This window comes from Mustelus asterias, chromosome 12 (genome assembly GCF_964213995.1).
Source record: "Mustelus asterias chromosome 12, sMusAst1.hap1.1, whole genome shotgun sequence".
Lineage (NCBI taxonomy): Eukaryota > Metazoa > Chordata > Chondrichthyes > Carcharhiniformes > Triakidae > Mustelus > Mustelus asterias.
Window position 1 is genome coordinate 74514335 of NC_135812.1, and position 19040 is coordinate 74533374.

Here is a 19040-nt window from a genome sequence, read left to right on the forward strand (position 1 = left end):
CTACATTTTGTGGTGGCGAATTCACCCTCTGGGTGAAGAAATTTCTCCTCACCTCAGTTCTAAAAGGTAGAAGCTACTGGAAGCTGAGCTGTAAGCATTAGTGCAGACATTTTGGGATTTGCAGACATTTGAAAACTGAATAAACCTGTTGTGCACTTAGAAACTAGCGTCTCTCTGCATTGATCTGAGATATATAAAATATACGAGTAGAATACAAAAATCTACATTGGTGAACAAACGTGCTCACTGAAGTTTCAGAGGCCTAATTGTTCAGGACAGCAAGCGTACACATTTGAGAAAAGGTAGACAAAAGTGATGAAGTGTCGCAAGTTGCACAATATCCCTTGCACTTGAAGAGAGTAGAGCAGCAGGGTTACAAAACATAGAACATAAAAAACTACATTTCCGTGTAGTTCTTTTCTGATCTCCTGCTGTAACTGAACAAATGGCTGCTTTTAGACCTTCAGGGATCCTACCAGTCCAGAATCCCACCCTGGAAGTTTCTGGACAATGGAGTACTTTTTAAGAGATCATGGGGATATTTTGTTAGAAGAAAACTTGGGGAGAAGCTAACTTTAGGCGATAGCTTGAGGTTTTTCATCTTCTGTGTAAAGCAAACAGACACATTCATATTTTAATGAAATCGACACATTTTTCTTTGTTCATACATGGACTGATTTGCCTGGTTTGTTTAGGTTTCTGTACTGAAATTTCTCACCATTAACATGCATTAATGTTGATAGAAACATTTGAAATTATTATAAGATTTTGTATGAAGACAGCGTGAGAACATTACTACACTAAGTGCCCAGTGGCACTATCCAGTGTAGGATACAGGGTTCCTCCTTAATTTCTCATGCTGCAGTGACTTCTCAGTCTTATCGAATGCATTATGGTGGATGCGCTAACTACAAATGAGACATCATCCCACAGAGATGAAGGAAGGTTGCAAAGTAATTCAATCCATGTCGCACTTCAAAGCTGCATAGTTAGTTCGTTGCTGACTTCTGCAAGCAGGATTCTCCCCCCAGCACAGCATGGTCGGGAGTGGGGGGAAGCGGGGAACACAATGGGGTAGATATTCATTTTCTTTTAATCTTACAAACTGAAACCATATGACATCTCAGAGAAATTTGATTCATATGTGGCCATTTTTCCATTATAGGTATCGACATCCAGCCTCAATATGCGCTACTGAGTATCCCAACTCGGTTCTAAATTCTGGAAACATACTTCTTAAGTGTTTTGTTGAGTGCACAAAGATTACTCTATTAACAATACATTGCCTGTCAAAGGTCAGAGGCTTGCTCGTTCCCCTATTCTAATTGGAATCAATGTTATACAGGATATTCTCTGATCCACGGCAAGATGTGTTAAACAGTTCCCCTCCACTTCCCTTGTAAAGAAAATAGTTTTCACCAGCCTAGACTAAAGAGCCTCAGGGAACACAACTGGCTCAAACTAGATTTTACACTAACAGATGACTGACCGAATAATAAAAGCTTTGAACAAATATCATGCGATGGTCTATATGTGGTGGAGAAACAATGGACCTTGTGTTTATGTATACTGCCCATACTATTGTTTGATGTATGCATATCTGCAAACTGTTTGTGCATCTATTTTTACCACCTACTGCCCTCCCACCCGAAACATAGAAATCATACCAAGCTCCCACTGATGCTGCAGAGAAAAAGCACTGAATGATTCCGTTAACTCTTGATACTGGGCTTAACTTTGCATCTCAATGGTATCAAATAACGTAATGAAGTATATTTTGTGTATTTTGTATATTTTGTATATTTTTCAATACCGTGCCTGACGGATTTGATTAGATTGTGTAGCCATTTCAGGTTTTTTTGAACTGGCTGCTGCTGAGGCAGGGATTAGGAAGAGAGGAGATACCTTCACCACTTCTATGAAAATGTAAATCATTTGTTGACATAAATGAAACTGGTGAACGTGAAGACAATGCAGAGGGTTACAACACTGCACATGCAAGCTGCTCCAGAAAGTAGCAGGTTTTGTAAGGTACCTCAGATAATGTCATCTACTCCCATACTTTGGCTTTATTCTGATGGAAAATTATAGAAAAGTATTTGGCATCCGCTGATTTATCAATAGAACCAGTTGAGTGAGTTTTTCTGCAGGTGTCGGCAACCTGGCACAGTCATAGGCCGGAAATCTACCACCGCGTCCCGCCGTGGAATCAGAGCGGGCGAGCGTCTGACAACAAAAATCTCCGTTGATCTTGGGCAGGAATTTCCGGCCTTTATCGAGCAAGACCCTAAAATCCCACCCATGGAGTCATAGAGAACATTTAAAAGACATTTGGACAGATACACGGATAGGAAAGGTTTAAACGGATATGGGCCAAACGTGGGCAAATGGGACTAGTTCAGTTTAGGAAACCTGGTCGGCATGGACAAGTTAGGCCAAAGGGCCTGTTTCCGTGCTGTATATCTCTATGACTCCATGACTCTGTGGCTGTTTCCAGGTCTCCACCTCACACTCTTCAATAGCACACCTGCCAGATTTTGAGGCTAATGTATAGGCCATCTCCACTTCTGCCATCCAATTAGAGATGGCAGGAGACATGGATGCCCAAGGGTCATTTGAAAGGGTGGAAGGGAAAGCTGACCAGCAGCCCAACCGGGAAAGGCGAATGTAACTCAGACATTTAGAGAGCAAGAAAGTAACACAAAATGGAGGTTCTTACCTAAAGGTTCAAACAGCTTCTGCTAGGAAGCTGTCGGAACCATCTCGGGAATCAGTGTGCAAAGAAAATAACTCCAAATACCTGCAGGTGCACTGCTTACCACTTCTCTGCTTCTTCGTGCATGGATCTGCCAGATCTATTGATGGCGCTTTGATCTCTGATTTGTACTAATCCTTTGCTGGCTTGGGGCTCGCATGTCATTTTGTCAAGTTTCTTTGTTGTGCCAGAATAAATGCCCTTTTGAATGCCTTAACTGGCTAACAGATGGCATTGGCTACCTCACTGCTTGGCAAGGGGAGTAGCTGTTGCCACTGGAGGCATGCCTCATTCTTAATTTCCACGTGCAATTCCCTCCCCACCTCCAGTGTCATCTTTTTAATTATTTAAAGGGACGTAGGCATCGCTGGTGAGGTCAACGTTTATTGCCCATCCCTAATTGCCCTTCAGAGGGTGGTGGAGAGCTGCCTTCTTGAACTGCTGCAGTCCCTGTGATTTGGCCCGCAGTGCTGTTTGGGAGGGGAGTTCTTGCAGGTGATGGTGTTCCCATTGCATCTGCTGCCCTTGGTAGAAGTTGTGGGTTTGGAAGCTGCTGTCGAAGGAGCCTTGATGAGTTGCTGCCGTGTGTCTTGTAGGTGGTTCACACTGCTGCCTCTGTGTGTTGGTGGTGGGGGGAGTGAATGTTTAAGTTGATTGATGAGGTGCTGATCAAGAAGGCTTTGTACTGGGTGCTGTTGACCTTCTTGAGCATTGATGGAGTAGCATTCATCCAGGCAAGTGGACAGTATTCCATCAAACTCCTGACATGTGCCTTGTGGATGGTGGACAGGCTATGGGAAGTCGGAAGATGAGTGAGTATCCACAGGAATTCTCAGCCTCTGATCTGTTCTTGTAGCCTCAGTATTTATTCATTGTTCTTATTTCATAGGACGTAGCATTGCTGGTTAGACCAGTGTTTCGATTATCCATCCCTAATTGTTCTTGAGACGGTGGTTGAGTCACCTTCTTGAACGGCTGCAGTCCATGAGGTGTTCGGTGCTATTAGGAAGGGAGATCCAGGATTTTGACCCAGTAACACTGAAGGAACAATGATATAGTTCCAAGCTAGAATGGTGTGCGGCTTGAAGGGGGGGCTTGCAGCTCCCTTGTCTTTCTAAGTGGTAGACTTTACAGGTTTGGACGATGATCCTGTCCAGTTGTTAGCTGGGCCTAGGATACATACGAACATATGAATTAGGAGCAGGAGTAGGCCACTTGGCCCCTCAAGCCGGCTCCGCTATTCATTAAGATCATGGCTGATCTGATTGTAACCTCAAGCCCACATTTCTGACTACCCCGATCAGCTTTCACCCCAGTTGTTGTTAATCAAGAATCTATCTAGCTCGGTCTTTTAAGAATTCAAAAACTCCGCTTCCACTGCATTTTGAGGGAGAGCTCCAGAGACTCAAGACCCTTTGAAAGAAAAAATTGTTCTTGTCTCCATCTTTAATGAATGACCCCGTTACTTTTAACAGTGACCCCTAGTTTCTCTGACAAGAGGAAATGTTCTCTCCACATCCACCCTGTCAATACCCCTCACGATCTTAAAGGTTTCAATCAAGTTGCCTCTTACTCTTCTAAACACTAATGGATGCAAATCTAGCCTGCCTAACCTTTCCTCATATGACAACACCCCGTTCCTGGTATTAATCCAGTTAACATTCACTGAACCGCTTCTAATGTATTACCACCTTTCCTTAAATAAGAAGACCAATACTGTACACAATATTCCAGATGTGATCTCAACAATGCCCTTTGCAATTGCAGCATAACCTGCCTACTTTTGTAATCAATACCCCTCACAATAAATAATATGTTAACTTTCCTAATTACTTGCTGTACCCACATACTAGCCTTTTGTGATTCATGCACAAGGACACCCAGATCCCCCTGCGCCTCAGAGATCTGCAACCTCTCATGATTTGGATAATAAGCTTCTTTTTTATTCTTCCTGCCAAAATGGTCAAGTGCCCACATTATACTGCACTACCCTGGGGAACTCTTGCAGTGATGTCCCAAGACTGAGACAATTCACTTCCAACAACCACCTTCCTTTCTGGGCAACACACATTAGGAAGATTAGCAAGGCCTTGGGAAAGGGGTTGAATGAGATTTACTAGAATGGTACCAAGAGTGAGGGCCTTCCGTTATGTGGAGAGGCTAGAAAAACTGTGACTGTCCTTACAACCAAGAAGGTAAAAGAGACTTTGAATAGAGGTGTTCAAATTATAAAGGATTTTCATAGGGAGAAATTGTTCTCATTCACAGGATGGTTACGAACTAGGTGATACAAATTTAAACCATTGACAAATGAGAAAGAATGAATAGGAGAATAAATTAGTTTATGCACTTATGATCTGGAATGCTTTTTTAAAAATTAATTCATCTGGCTAGGCAGGCATTTATTGCCCATCCCTAATTGCCTTTGACAGCCGTTGCGGTTCTTGAACCGCTGAAGTCCATGTGGTATACATAAACCCACAGTGATGTTAGGAAGGGAGTTTGAATCAGAAGTCTAATGAAGACTCTCAGCTGTAATATTGAATTGTTTTGTCTGATACAGGGTTACTAATGCTTCTGGGAAAGGCGCTATCGTTGAAACCAGTTTGAACGCTACAGTTGACATACAACAAAAACAGTATTTCTGGGGGATTATTGTGCTGCTTAGTTCTAAAAAAATGTTTTGCAATTTACTGTCAACTTCTTGGACACTCATCTGATTGGACTATTTCTTAGCAGAATCTACAGTTTACAATTTAGTCACATGGATGGAATTTTACGACAGCTCCCGCCAGAATGGTTTTCCAGTCCCGCCGGATTCAATGGACTTTTGAACGGATGTCTCATTTTCCAGCTCAGCTACCGCCACGACCAGGCCATAAAATTCCACCCATGATATTTACTGTAAAAAAAAATAGGATATCTCGCACAGAAGTAAGCCATTCAGGCCAATCAGCCCTTACTTCAATCGAGCTTCCTTGCATCTTTTTTTCCATCTTAATCTATCATTATAAGTCTAATTCCCTCTCCCTCAAGTGTTTGTCTTGCTGCACCTTGACTGCATCTGGTACCAAGTTCCATATTCTCACTGCTTTCTTGGTAAAGAACGTTCTTCTGATTAGATTTCTTGGTGCCTGTCTTATCTTGATGACCTCTAGTTATGCTCTTCCCCACAGGAGGAAACATCCTCTCTGCAGGAAATATACCCTTTGCTTCCACCAAAAGGTATAACAATGCGTGAGAAAGAAAGTATTGTTTCCAGCGTTGTCATTAACCTCGTCTCCTCTGGAGTTCTTCTGTCCATATCTTCCCACCTCATAGTCTCCCAACTCTGCACAGGACGCCTCGTAAAAAAAAATCCTGCACCCCCCCGCCCATTCAACGAGGAAAGAATTGTAATTGGACAGAAAGATAGGTGGGGGGTGCGGCATAATCTTACCAAATACGTTCTCAGTGAATGAGCGTGAAAACGGGAGAGAGTTGCGCCCATTTCTGGGCGACTCCCAGACGCAATCATACAGCACTGATAAAAAAACAGTCCAGATGTGATTCTCGCTAGTGGCTTCAATGGCCTCCGTTTCCGCTGACAAGGCCATCACGTTTGGTCCCCATTGGTGTGGACTATATGTGATCCTCACCGGTGAGGACCTCGATACACAGGCAGGTAACGGCAAGTGAGCCTGGACCATAGCGTCCGGGACTCACTAATTAGATTTAAATTAGCTGTTGAATATTGAAATCGACATCGCCAATTTTGCCAGCAGAATCAGGCCAGTAACTTCGCGAGAGGTGAGAAATCGAGCGAGAACCCCATTTTTCACCTCTTGCCCGATCACCATGCTAGCAATCATACAGCACTCAGTGCAAGAAAAGAGTCCAGATGTGATTCTCGCTAGCAGGGGGACAGGGCAGGGGGACCCACCAGCCGGTAAGCTCATCCCCGAAGCTTATCAACAACACGGATCAAACAATCAAACAATATCGGAAATGATTTATTGTGTGCAGTTTACCTTCTGGGACTACAGAGAACCATTGTCCTTTCAAATGGACAAGGAGGCTCAAGAAAATAGCATCCCATAACTTTCAGGATGCTTGATAGCCATCCTGTGTAAGCATTCTGTCAGCAAGACCGCTTCAATTCAGCAGCGTTATGCTCTGTAAGAAATCCGTGAGCTACATTTTCCTGAATGCAGCGTAAAAGTTAATTCTGATCAGCAATTCCACATTCTGCAGTGAAAGGACAGATAATGCAGCAGGATTAATAAGAACAATTGACAGCAAGACTGTCCATTTACAAAGGAAATTTACAAAGGAAGGCAGGACTTCATATTTAGAAACTGTGTCCTCCTCAGTTGTTCAGTAATGAAAAGAAATAAGGGACACACAATAGAATTATGTAGTGCCCTTATTTTTGTTTATTTATTAGTGTCGCAAGTAGGCTTACATTAACACTGCAATGAAGTTACTGTGAAAATCCCCTAGTCGCCACACTCTGGTGCTTGTTTGGGTACACTGAGGGGGAATTTAACATGGCCAATGCACCTAACCAGCACGTCTTTCGGACTGTGGGAGGAAACCGGAGCACCCGGAGGAAACCCACGCAGACACGGGGAGAACGTGCAAACTCCACACAGACAATGATCCAAGCCAGGAATCGAATCCGGGTCCTTGGAACTATGAGGCAGCAGTGCTAACCACTGAGCCACCATGCCGCCAATGCATTGGGTGCCATTTCAGGTCCAACATGACGTCAGCAGCGTAAGTGCACACACTCGATGTTGATCATGTCGGACACCATTTTGATTGCTCCCAGGGAGGGTGCTCTAGAAATTGTTGAGTCGCAGAATTGACGCCAGTCAGCTTGTAACACTGATTTGACTTGAGTGCTCCGACTCTTGCCCTCTCTCAAACTTGTTCAGCGTACGTTCACCAACCAGCCAACCTGCACTGTTTAAAGGGATCATCAACTACTTTCAAGCCAATTGCTGATTGATTTGGACTGACTGCTGCTGAGTTAGAAGTCTTTAGGGATGTGTATTGCTATTTACAGTTGTTGATGTCTGCAGAGAGTGGTGCGGCTTGCGATGAAAGCATTGTGACTTCAAGCTTTCAGTTCAGACCAATTGATTCCTGTCACGAAGATGGTGCCCAACCCACACACACATTACCTAGGAAACATAGAATGTAAGCCATGGTGCCCCACAAAAAAATAGACCATTCGGGTGCTCATGCTTCCTCGGCCTGGGCTGCTCAAGAGGAGCACTGCAGTACTCTCCGGAGTGTTGGTCAGGGTTCATTGTGGTCTACTGCACCCAACCTGCACAACCTCACTGTCTTGAAGCAGAGCCCTTTAGCACCAAGTACACAATGAGCAGCTGAGAAGAAGAAGAGAGAAAGCAATCCCTTCTGACCAGAATACAGTGCTGGAAAATGGTATTAAAATGAGTTTCTTTTTTCTCTTTTTCTATGGCTAGTGCAGACACAATGAGCTGAATGGCTTCTTTCTGCACCATAACCTTTCTGTGGTTCTGTGGTTCAGACTGTCTGACTGCTGTGCAAGTGAATGTAACTCCAATTCTCTATTCAGTCATTCCAGAGCTTACCTTTCCCCTCTTACTGACCATTACAGCGTTCTCGGTTACAATGCTGAAATAAAAGACCCCAACACAAAAAATACATCAACTTAACATTATCAGTAAAATCATCCAATATTCCACACAGAATAAACAATTGACCCTTTTGCATCCCCATTTGTTCTGTTTTCCATGTACCTTTGTCTGTTCCAGTGCTTTGTTACAGATAGAAGAGGGATTCATTTAAACAACCCTGATTTTTCCTCTTACTACTCATCCATAAACAGAAAAGTTGTTTTTGATTTCAGGTTTCCCCCTTTATTAGTGGCGACGTATTTTCCCAACCCCTGTAGGTCGGATCTTTCACTTTCCCACTCAGTCAATTTGGCTGTTGAGTCATGTACACTGGCAGCTGAGATCTCCAAAGATGAACATCAACAGAACCTGCAGAATGGCCTTAGCTCGATTCATGGCAGCCTTAATGGCACAAATTTCCCAGAGACTCCTTTATCCGACCCTTTTAATAAATCCCGTTTAAAGGTCTGATTGCCCCCGGCAAAAATGAAGCCCCAGCAGTAAAATGATTCCAATCACAATCCTTGCTCTAACCCTTTCTTCAGATATCTGTCCTGCTTAACTGTATTGTACACACCCAACTCCTTTGTGCCTTCTCTGTTCTACCCTCGGCTGCAGCTCTCCTTGGTTCCTTACAGCAGTTGTTTCTTGATATCTTAACCTCCTTCCTGTTGGCACTGTTGCCAAGGGTCAAGGGTCGCCAGGTCACGTGGACCAATATTACAGCCAATACCTTTACAACTGATGCAAACACTTGAGCGTCCTTTTCAAACAGTCTTAAAGCCAGTTATAGATTCCACAAACATTTTGAAGAAATTACGCATTTTCATTACTGTACTGCATCCACATCAAAGGTTGTCACATCAGGATGAGTAGATAGGGCTAGATGACAGAGCTACCATTTGCTTGTTAAGAGGCATAGAATGTAAAAAAAAAATTGATGTTACTGCTAAACCGTACAATAACTTTTTGCTGGAAATCTTGTGCTCCTCATTACTGTAAAGCAATATTGTAAAGCATATATTTAAAAGCAGTGGTAAAGATGCACACCAAAGTGAACATTACAGTGACGTTGGGCAGCCTGGTGACACAGTGGTTAGCACTGCTGCCTCACAGCACCAGCGACCCGTGTTCAATTCCAGCCTTGGGTGTGATGCGCTTCTCAAACACGAGGCCAGATGCTCGGTAAATGAAAGGCTTTTATTTACTGCAATGAAGCAGTCAGTAATTATATACACTATCCCAGACTGAAGGGGTCCCGGCCAGAGCAGGGACTTTTATACCTCTCCCAGGAGGCGGAGCCCGACTGGGATGTACCACAACACTACAGTACAAAGGTGTAACAACCCCACCCTAACCCCAACAGCAACAAGTAGCACAACCCAACAGTAACATATGTACATCCTTGTAGTACTGGCCAGACCCTGGCTCAGTACTATCCAGTGGGAACCAACGATGGTTCACCACATTCACCCCTCCTTTGAGAACAAAGGCCGGCGGGGTACAAAAACAGAATAAAGTGTCATCAGTCTATAAGTTCAGACGGTCAGGGGGACCGCACCGTCGTTGTGACCTCCTCAATACCGGCGGTGACACCGGAGTAGGCACTTGCGGTGGCGTTCTCCCCAAGGCGGCGTCCAGCTGTTCTTCCACGGACTCACAGGCCGGTTGACCCTGAGGTGACGGTAGTCCATGGGATCCTGACACGCCCTGCAGTGGCGACCATCTTCTGGGCTCAGGCAAGCTGTACATGGGAGTAAAAGGGTTAAACAATGGTCCCAATGCTGCCCGCGCCGTGTCCGGGGAAGAAACAAGAGTTAAAGGGTTTGTAACAGGGGGTATGGGAGCGACAGGGGTTGCTACGTCCCCTGCTGGCGCCAGGTCTCGGATCGAGACCGTGTCCTCTCGCCCGTCAGGGTATGCCACATAGGCATACTGAGGGTTGGCGTGGAGGAGATGGACCTGTTCGACCAACGGGTCGGACTTGCGGGCCCTTACATGTCGCCGCAGGAGGACGGGTCCTGAGTACGTCAACCAAGACGGTAATGAGGTCCCCGAGGAAGACTTCCGAGGGAATGAGAACATCCTCTCGTGGGGAGTAGCATTGGTTGCCGTACACAGGAGGGAGCGAATAGAATGGAGCGCATCAGGGAGCACCTCTTGCCAACGGGAGACTGGAAGACCTTTTGACTTCAACGCCAGTAAGACAGCCTTCCAGACAGTAGCATTCTCACGTTCCACCTGTCCGTTACCCCTAGGGTTGTAGCTCGTGGTCCTACTAGAGGCAATCCCGTATGAGAGCAGGAATTGCCTCAAGTCATCGCTCATGAACGACGAGCCCCTGTCGCTATGGATGTAGCGGGGGTACCCGAACAGGGTAAAGAGATCACGGAATGCCTTGATAACCGTGGCAGCGGATGTATCAGAGCAGGGAACAACAAAAGGGAACCGAGAGTACTCGTCAATGATATTGAGGAAGTACACATTCCGATCTGTTGAGGGAAGGGGGCCCTTAAAATCGACACTCAGTCTCTCGAAGGGACGAGTGGCCTTGACTAAATGTGCCCGGTCAGGTCGGTAAAAGTGCGGTTTGCATTCTGCGCAAATCCGACAGCTTCTTGTTACTGACCTGACGTCCTCCACCGAGTAAGGCAGGTTGCGGGCTTTTATAAAGTGGTAGAGCCGAGTGACCCCAGGATGGCATAGGTCATTATGGAGGGCCTGCAAACGGTCCTCCTGTATACTGGCGCATGTTCCACGCGAGAGGGCATCCGAGGGCTCATTGAGTTTCCCTGGACGGTACATGATGTCGTAGATATAGGTGGAGAGTTCAATTCTCCACCGCAAGATCTTGTCATTCTTGATCTTGCCCCTCTGCGTGTTGTTAAACATGAACGCCACGGAGCGCTGGTCCGTGATCAGGGTGAACCGTTTTCCCGCCAAGTAATGGCGCCAGTGCCTGACGGCCTCCACAATGGCATGGGCCTCCTTTTCCACCGCTGAATGCCGAATTTCGGGGCCTTGGAGGGTGCGGGAAAAAAAGGCGACGGGCCTGCCCGCCTGGTTAAGTGTGGCGGCCAGGGCGAAATCAGAAGCATCGCTCTCCACCTGAAAGGGGATGGACTCGTCAACAGCGTGCATCGTAGCTTTCACGATGTCAGCTTTCAATTTATCGAAGGCCAATCGGGCCTCTGGCGTTAGGGGAAAAGTCGTGGACTTAATGAGCGGACGGGCTTTGTCCGCGTAGTTGGGAACCCACTGCGCATAATAAGAGAAGAAGCCTAAGCATCTTCTCAGTGCTTTTGCACTAGCAGGCAAGGGAAGTTCAGAAAGGGGGCGCATACGGTCTGGATCAGGGCCAATGACCCCGTTTTCCACCACGTATCCTAGGATGGCTAAACGGCGCGTACGAAACACACACTTCTCCCTGTTGTAGGTCAAGTTCAGGCGAGACGCAGTGCATAGGAAGTTCAGGAGATTCGTGTCGTGGTCCTGCTGGTCATGGCCGCAGATGGTGACATTATCCAGGTACGGGAAGGTAGCCCGCAGCCCGTTCTGGTCCACCATTCGGTCCATAGCACGCTGGAAGACCGAGACCCCATTGGTGACACCAAAGGGAACCCTGAGAAAATGATACAAGTGACCATCCGCCTCAAAAGCCGTGTATTGTCGGTCCTCTGGGCGAATGGGGAGTTGGTGGTAGGCAGACTTGAGGTCTATGGTGGAGAACACCCGGTACTGCGCAATCTGATTGACCATATCAGATATGCGCGGGAGAGGATACGCATCCAGCTGCGTATATCGATTAATGGTCTGACTGTAGTCAATGACCATCCGGGGTTTGTTCCCGCTCTTGACCACCACGACCTGCGCTCTCCACGGACTAGCGCTGGGTTGTATGATCCTTTCTTTGAGGAGCCACTGAACCTCAGATCTAATGAAGATCCGATCCTCAGCGCTGTAACGCCTACTTTTAGTCGCGATGGGCTTGCAGCCTGGCACAAGATTCTGGAACAAGGAGGGTGTGGTGATCTTCAGCGTCGAGAGGCTACAGGCGTTGGGCAATTTGGAGGCTGCTGCTGTTTTCCCACTGCCAGTGAAGGGAGTGGCCCACCGTACTGTAGGATTACACTCCTCAAGTGGACCATGAAGTTTAGTCCGAGAAGTATTGGCGCGCAAAGATACGGCAACACTAGGAGCTTGAAACGCTCGTAAACTGTGCCTTGCACCTTCAAAGTTACCACGCAACTCCCTAGCACGGCGACAGACCGGGACCTCGATGCCATAGAGATTGTCTGTTTGGCAGGTTGAATCTGGAGTCCACACCGCTTCACAGTGTCTGGGTGGATAAAGCTCTCAGTGCTCCCGCTGTCAAACAGACAATAAATCACGTGGTCATTTACCTGGATATTCATCATAGATTTCTCAAGTCTATGAGGCTTGGCCTGGTCCAGGATGATCGATGCCACCGTTGGTTCATGAGCGCCACTGCAGGCAACTGAAATCGATGAGGAGGACCCCTGCTGGTCGTTCGCGGTCAGTGTTGACCAACATGGCCGCTCCCATGAGTCGCACGTGGGTGATGGCGCCAAACTCAGCGACCCCTGGTGGTCACACACCTCCGACTCCGTCGACCGTAATGGCGTCGTCCTGGTCTCGCACATGGACGAACCCCGCGACGACTTCGACGACGAAGACCCGGGCTCTGAAGAATCGCAGGCCGCACTGCCGTTCCTGGGTTTAGATCGGCACACTTTCGAATAGTGCCCTTTCTTACCGCATGCGGTGCACAACACAGCTTTAGCGGGACACCGTTGCCAAGTATGCTTCGCTCCCCCACAGAAGTAGCACTGCGGGCCGCCCGGAGCTGCTGCCATCGTCTGGCCCGAGTGTGAGCACGCCATTACGCAGCATTTCGAACCCGAGGGACGAGGAGGGATTGGCGACTGCTCCTGCCACGTTGTCTCCACATGGTCCTCTGGATATAATACTAAGCTTTTGGAGGCCGTCTCCAGCATCTCCGCTAGCTCGATTGCCTGGGTAAGGTCAAGGTTACCTTTCTCCAACAGTTTAAGTCGAATGTACGACGATCCGACTCCCGCCACAAACGCATCTCGGGCGAGGTCGTTCATGCTCTGCTCAGCCGACACAGCTTTGCAGTTACAGCCCCTGGCTAGCTGTAGGAGCTCGTTCGCATATTCCTCCATCGTTTCGCCAGACTGCCGTCGTCGAGTGGCTAGGAGGTAACGAGCGTGTATTTCATTGGGTGGTTTGATATAGCGCTTCTTCAGAAGCTCGAGGGCCTTAGTATAATCGGTGGCCGCACGGATCGCGAGGTAGACAGTGTCGCTTACCCTCGCATGGAGGACCCGGAGTCTGTCATCATCTGTGGTGACCGCTGCGGAGGCTGCCAGGTAGTCTTCGAAGCACTTCAGCCAGTGGTCGAAGGTGTTAGAAGCGCCCACCGCACGTGGATCTAGTGTAAGGCGTTCCGGCTTCAGGATCTGCTCCATACTCTCTTTTTTTTTTCTCTTCGACGAGAGTTTAACAACAGTAAGTAAAATTGATGCGCTTCTCAAACACGAGGCCAGATGCTCGGTAAATGAAAGGCTTTTATTTACTGTAATGAAGCAGTCAGTAATTATATACACTATCCCAGACTGAAGGGGTCCCGGCCAGAGCAGGGACTTTTATACCTCTCCCAGGAGGCGGAGCCCGACTGGGATGTACCACAACACTACAGTACAAAGGTGTAACAACCCCACCCTAACCCCAACAGCAACAAGTAGCACAACCCAACAGTAACATATGTACATCCTTGTAGTACTGGCCAGACCCTGGCTCAGTATTATCCAGTGGGAACCAACGGTGGTTCACCACAGGGTGACTGTGTGGAGTGAGCACGTTCTCCCTGTGTCTGCATGGCTCTCCTCCAGGTTCTCCTGTTTCCTCCCACAGTCCAGAGATTTTGATTTGATTTATTATTGTCACATGTATACAGTGAAAAGTGTTGTTTGTTGCGTGCTATACAGAGCATACCGTTCATAGAGAAGGAAAGGAGAGAGTGCATTGAATGTAGTGTTACAATCATAGCTAGGGTGTAGAGAAAGATCAACTTAGTGCGAGGTAGGTAGCATTGTTAGAGAGTTTAAAAGAGTTAGAATGAAGTTTTAGGAGCATAGAACAAGAGTAAAAGATAGAATTAGGAAGGATGCTGGGTTAGGTGGATTGACCTTGCTAAATTGCCCCTTAGTGTCGGGGGATTAGCAGAGTAAATATGTCAGGTTACGGGATAGGGCCTGTGTGGGATTGTTTTCAGTGGAGGCTCAATGGGCAGAATAGCCTTCTTCTGCACTGTAGGGTTTCTATGATTCTATGTAACAATGAGAAATTTGGAAAAGGAAGGCACTTTTCAATGCATCTAAGAAGGATGGAAGCAGACATAAAAATCTTCACGGTTATGAAGGATTATAATAAGGTAAAGTATGCTAAATCTCTATTACTAACAAATTTCTTACTAACAAGTTTCTATTTGTTAGTAAGACTGAAATGAGCAGATATGAGTTGAAGTTAATTCGATTTTGTTTAAAAAGTGAAGATTTAAAATTAATTCTTGCGACAGAGTCGGTAAGATTTGGAGTATTTACTACAAATAATTTTGGAAGTGGATTTGATAAAGAGATTTAGATAGTTGTTTCAAAAAGAGGAACATTAAACCATAGAACCATGGAAAAGTTACAGCAAAGAAGGAGGCCATTCGAACCATCTTATCCATGCCAGGCTGAGGACACCCAGGTGCCCTTTCTAATCTCACCTTCCTGCACCCGGCCCATAGCCCTGTAGTTTACGGAGCTTAAAGTGCAGACCCAGATATTTCTTTAATGAATTTAGGATCTGTGCCTCCACTACCAACTCGGGCAGTGAATTCCAGACACTCACCACCCTTTGTGTAAAGAAACGGTCTGCAAATGGTTGACTGTGGATGTGCAAATTGAGATCTTCCTTTCACCTGCCACACCGGCAGGGAGCTAGATGCACTCTGCTTTACACGCACCCCGTGCCTGACGCAGTCATTTCCTTCCTCTCCTTAGGTTGGCCCCATCAGAGCAGAGCGGGACTCCACTGGAAAGCTGCCAGGGTTGTAGACGTGAGGCCGGCTCTGGAACTTTTGCCAAGACCAGTGACAATTAATAGGTCAGGTGCAAAACCCTCAGTGCTGGCTTTAAAGTAGCTACCCACCAGAGGGACAAGCCTTCAAGGATATTTGCTGTACGGACAGAAATGACGTTCAGTTTTTTTATATAAACGCTAACAATTACATTTCAGGCCACAGGCCATCATTTTGTAATGAGGTCATCACAGAGCCTTCCCCAGAAATGCCATGCTCTACTTCCCTAATGTAAAGAAGGCAAGTCACGAATGGAATCAATCCAAGCTATTAAACATGTAGTCATGGTTTAAGTGCCCTGTCCTATGCCAGCTGGCATAGGGAATTATTGGTACGTCATTTTGAAACTATAAAGATGTACTCGGAAGGTTATTTTTATAGTTCATAGTTGCGTAAAATTAGGACAGAAAACACGTGTGTGCGTGTAGGCTCCATGCGCACAAAAGCAAGTGCAACAGTTTGCAGTATTTTCCTACTTTATATTTGGGAGCATGGTTAACAAATTTACAGGGAACGGGTTTAGGGTGTGTGAGGTTTCGGGTGGTCTGGATTTGATCATGGCCTCTGAGAAACCCTGAAATATGGGTAACCTGGTGTAGGTCCTGCCAAACTTAATATTGATTTATTTTTCTAATTCCCAGCCAGCCAGATTGATAGCCTGTGAATTGGCAAGCATTTCCCACATTGCTCTATACCCCCTGTTAACAAAGGTCTATCGGTCTATCAAATTGACAACTGACCCAGCGACAATTGCCATTTGCCGAAGAGAGTTCCGCACCACTACTGCTCTTTTCATGTAGAAGCGTCTCACAATTCACCCCTGAGAGACCTGAGCTCTCATTTTTAGACAATGTCCCTACCCCACCACAGGTCTAGACTCCCAAACCCTAACAGAAATAGTTTCTCTCAACTATGCTACCTTTTCCCCATAATAAGTTAACGCGGCTGCCTCATAGCGCCAGGGGCCCGGGTTCAATTCCCGGCTTGGGTCACTGTCCGTGCGGAGTCTGCACGTTCTCCCCGTGTCTGCGTTTCCTCCGGGTGCTCCGATTTCCTCCCACAGTCCGAAAGACATGCTAGTTAGGTGCATTGGCCATGCTAAATTCTCCCTCAGTGTACCCGAACAGGGGCCAGGGTGTGACGACTAGGGGATTTTCACAGTAACTTCATTGCAGTGTTAATGTAAGCCTACTTGTGACCCTAATAAAATAAATAACTTGAAAACATTGATTAAATCACCCCATAATCTTCTAAATTCCAAAGAATGTAACAGTTTGTATAATCTAACTCTTGGTGTCCAAATATCATTCTTTTAAATCTACACTGCTCTCCCTTCAGAACTGCTCATTCTACTCTAGGCATTGTTGAACCAGGTATTGTTGTATAGTTGTAGCAAAATTCTACACTTTATTCTAGTCCTCTGGATGTGATGGCAAGCATTCTGATAGCTTTTCAATTATTTTTGTTCTGGGCACCACACTATTGGTAGGATGTGAACACATTGGAGAGATTGCAGGAGACGTTTACAAGAATGGTTCCAGGGATGAGAAACTTCAGTTATGAAAATGCATTGGAGAAATTGGGACTGTTCTCCTCAGAGAGAAGAAGGATGAGAGGAGATCTGATAGAAATGTTCCGAATCATCAGGGGCTGGACAGAGTAAAAGAGAGAAACTGTTCCCCCTTATAAAAGGATCACGAATGAGAGGGCACAGATTTAAGTTGATTTACAAAAGAAGCAAATGTGATTTGAGAACAAACTTTTCACAGAATGAGTGGCTTGGGTCTGGAATGTGCTGCCTGGAAGTGTGTGTAGGCGAATTCAAGAGGGCATTAGATGATTACTTGAATAGAAACAGTGTGCAGGAGAACCTGGAAGAGACAGGGAATTTGAGAGCTGGTGCAGACATGATGGGCCAAATGACCTCCTCATGTACTGAAACAATTCTGTGATTCTGTAATGTTGGACAGGTAAAAAGCTACTTGAACATCAGTGTAACTCCCCAACTGACTCCCGCCCTCAATCATTCACACTTGCCCTCAAACTCACCCTTCTACTGCCCAACTGCACCCTGAACCCGTCCCCCCCAGACTCCTCCTGCGATTCCCTAACTATACCCGTGATCACCCCTTACCACTCAACTCTCCCTGATGCCCCAATTAATGCCCAACCACTTCCCCCCCAACCAAACTAACCTCCCCTGATCACCCTTCCTGACTACCTGACTACACCCTAACCCTCCGACTACCCTCGGACCACCTAATTACCTCCACAAGCAGACCTGACTGCCCCCACCATCTGACTAACCCCCTGCCAACCTGACCTGACTTGACTTGCCCCCAACCTGACTACCCTTACCAAGGCAACATGGCTACCCCTGAACCACCTGCCTACTTATCCAGTTACCCACCATCACCTCACCCACCTGCCACCTCACTTACTTGCTACCCTACCCACACCCCTGCTTCCATCACCCATCTACGCACCCTACCACTCTACCCATTCACTCATTCACATATTCACCCGTTCACCAACATTTGTACACTTACCCATTCACTTTAAATGTCCAAACTTTCAGATTGGACATTTAAACCTACCATCTGGCAGTTAGCGCCATAATAATAGAGCATATCCTGTCTCTATATCAGCCATGATTGAATGGTGGAGCAGAATCGATGGACTGAATGGCCTAATTCTGCTCCGATATCTCATCTTATGGTCTTATAGTGTTGTGATGGAGTGTCCTTCATTTCTGGTGAAGTCGGTTTCCAAATATTTGGCAAGAAATGTGAAGCAGTGTTGAGGCGGGACAAAATTCATGTGGGATGGGAATATGATGATGATTGCTGCTCCATGGAAGATCCAGGCCCTTAAATTAGTGACCTCTATTTCATGGTCCTTCCACCAATGGAAACAGTTTCTCTTTATCCACTCTGTCCAGAATCCTTGTGATTTTGGATACCTCGATCAAATATCCTCCTAACCCTCTCTTCTCAAAGGAGAAGAATCCCAGCTTCTCCAATCTATTTACGCAACGGAAGTTTCTCATCCCTGGGATCATCTTTGTTAATCTTTTCTGCATCCTCTCAAATGCCTTCTTACTGTTCCTAAAGTTTGGTGCCCAGAAGTACACACAATACTCAAGTTGAGGCTGAATCAATGTTTTATATAAGTTTATCATAACTTCCTTGCATTTGTAGTCAATGTCCCCATTTATAAAGCCCAGGATTCTGTAGGTTTTAACTGTGCTCTCGATCTACCCTGCCAACTCAATGATTTATGCTTGTATACCCACTACTCCTGCACCCCCTATGGAATTGTATCCTTTTTTTATATTGTGTTTCCTTGATTTTGCTACCAGAATGAATCACTTCACACTTCTGTGCATTATATAAACATATGAAACAGGAGCAGGAGTCAGTCGCTTGGCCCCTCGAGCCTGCTCCGCCATTCAGTAAGATCATGAAAA